Below are 2,500 nucleotides of genomic sequence, written 5' to 3'. Positions count from 1 at the left end.
TCTGCCCACATCCGGCCAAGCTGGTTGCTCGTCCGTATGACCCCGTCGTTCCACCGTAGCTGATGCTCCAGCCTCCCAAATTCGCGCCCGAGAACGTCCTCTGTCGACCCGTCTGATAGGACTCCCAAAGCTCGGATGTTGGCGAGTCGATTCCGCCGCAGCAGAGGCCCAAGCCAGCGAGCTGATGGCACTCCCAAACCCCCAGCTGTAACAGGGGCGTGGAAGTACGCAACAGGGATGTCCGCTGGGAGGCACAGCCAAGATCTCAAAGCTGTGCGGACGGCTATGTCCACTGCGGAGAGAGCACCAAGACGGGTCCTCGACAGAGCCAGGCCATGGTGGATTCCTGGCAAGACGACGGTTCTCAGGGCGTGAAGACGTTGTTGTGGCTTCAGTGGTGCCTTGGATAGGACGCTCAGCTGTCGCTCGACCTCCCGCCTCGGATGGAAGAGGCTACATCCGCTGGTAGAAAACTCCAGGCCAAGATACCGAAAAGTGCTCTCGACTGCCAAGGCTGGAAGGGTGGTATATCCAGCCTTGAAGGTCGTGGTGTTGTCGACCTTAACTTTCTTCTCACGGCCAGAGGCCGCGAGGGCGAGAGTAAAGCACTTCCCGGGATTGAGTCATAGTTACTCCCGCCGTTTACCCGCGCTTGCTTGAATTTCTTCACGTTGACATTCAGAGCACTGGGCAGAAATCACATTGCGTCAACACCCGCTAGGGCCATCGCAATGCTTTGTTTTAATTAGACAGTCGGATTCCCCCAGTCCGTGCCAGTTCTGAGTTGATCGTTGAATGGCGGCCGAAGAGAATCCGCGCACCCGCGCGCCCCCGGAGGAGCACGCTAAGGCGGACGCGGCCTCGCAGCAAGGAAGATCCGTGGGAGGCCAAGGCACGGGACCGAGCTCGGATCCTGCACGCAGGTTGAAGCACCGGGGCGCGAACGCCGCGCAGGCGCGCGCATCCTGCACCGCCGGCCAGCACGAGGCCGACCAACGGCGAGAGCAGACCACGCCCGCGCTAAACGCCCGCACTTACCGGCACCCCTACGGCACTCACCTCGCCCAGGCCCGGCACGTTAGCGCTGACCCACTTCCCGACCAAGCCCGACACGCCCCGATCCTCAGAGCCAATCCTTATCCCGAAGTTACGGATCCAATTTGCCGACTTCCCTTACCTACATTATTCTATCGACTAGAGGCTCTTCACCTTGGAGACCTGCTGCGGATATGGGTACGAACCGGCGCGACACCTCCACGTGGCCCTCTCCCGGATTTTCAAGGTCCGAGGGGAAGATCGGGACACCGCCGCAACTGCGGTGCTCTTCGCGTTCCAAACCCTATCTCCCTGCTAGAGGATTCCAGGGAACTCGAACGCTCATGCAGAAAAGAAAACTCTTCCCCGATCTCCCGACGGCGTCTCCGGGTCCTTTTGGGTTACCCCGACGAGCATCTCTAAAAGAGGGGCCCGACTTGTATCGGTTCCGCTGCCGGGTTCCGGAATAGGAACCGGATTCCCTTTCGCCCAACGGGGGCCAGCACAAAGCGCATCATGCTATGACGGCCCCCATCAACATCGGATTTCTCCTAGGGCTTAGGATCGACTGACTCGTGTGCAACGGCTGTTCACACGAAACCCTTCTCCGCGTCAGCCCTCCAGGGCCTCGCTGGAGTATTTGCTACTACCACCAAGATCTGCACCGACGGCGGCTCCAGGCAGGCTCACGCCCAGACCCTTCTGCGCCCACCGCCGCGACCCTCCTACTCGTCAGGGCTTCGCGGCCGGCCGCAAGGACCGGCCATGACTGCCAGACTGACGGCCGAGTATAGGCACGACGCTTCAGCGCCATCCATTTTCAGGGCTAGTTGCTTCGGCAGGTGAGTTGTTACACACTCCTTAGCGGATTCCGACTTCCATGGCCACCGTCCTGCTGTCTTAAGCAACCAACGCCTTTCATGGTTTCCCATGAGCGTCGATTCGGGCGCCTTAACTCGGCGTTTGGTTCATCCCACAGCGCCAGTTCTGCTTACCAAAAGTGGCCCACTTGGCACTCCGATCCGAGTCGTTTGCTCGCGGCTTCAGCATATCAAGCAAGCCGGAGATCTCACCCATTTAAAGTTTGAGAATAGGTTGAGGTCGTTTCGGCCCCAAGGCCTCTAATCATTCGCTTTACCGGATGAGACTCGTACGAGCACCAGCTATCCTGAGGGAAACTTCGGAGGGAACCAGCTACTAGATGGTTCGATTAGTCTTTCGCCCCTATACCCAGCTCCGACGATCGATTTGCACGTCAGAATCGCTACGGACCTCCATCAGGGTTTCCCCTGACTTCGTCCTGGCCAGGCATAGTTCACCATCTTTCGGGTCCCAACGTGTACGCTCTAGGTGCGCCTCACCTCGCAATGAGGACGAGACGCCCCGGGAGTGCGGAGGCCGCCGCCCCGTGAAGGGCGGGGAAGCCCCATCCTCCCTCGGCCCGCGCAAGGCGAGACCTTCACTT

The 2,500-nt window shown here is 59.8% G+C and overlaps 1 pseudogene; it reads right to left on the bottom strand.

Moving 5' to 3' along the window:
- Window positions 1-2,500, bottom strand: part of LOC124746655 — a pseudogene marked incomplete at its 5' end in the record, with an annotated part of 4,459 nt that extends 1,959 nt beyond the window's left edge.

This window comes from Schistocerca piceifrons, unplaced genomic scaffold (assembly GCF_021461385.2).
Source record: "Schistocerca piceifrons isolate TAMUIC-IGC-003096 unplaced genomic scaffold, iqSchPice1.1 HiC_scaffold_366, whole genome shotgun sequence".
Classification (NCBI taxonomy): domain Eukaryota; kingdom Metazoa; phylum Arthropoda; class Insecta; order Orthoptera; family Acrididae; genus Schistocerca; species Schistocerca piceifrons.
The sequence above is the reverse complement of the archived record's forward strand: the minus strand, read 5'-3'. Positions and strand labels throughout refer to the sequence as shown.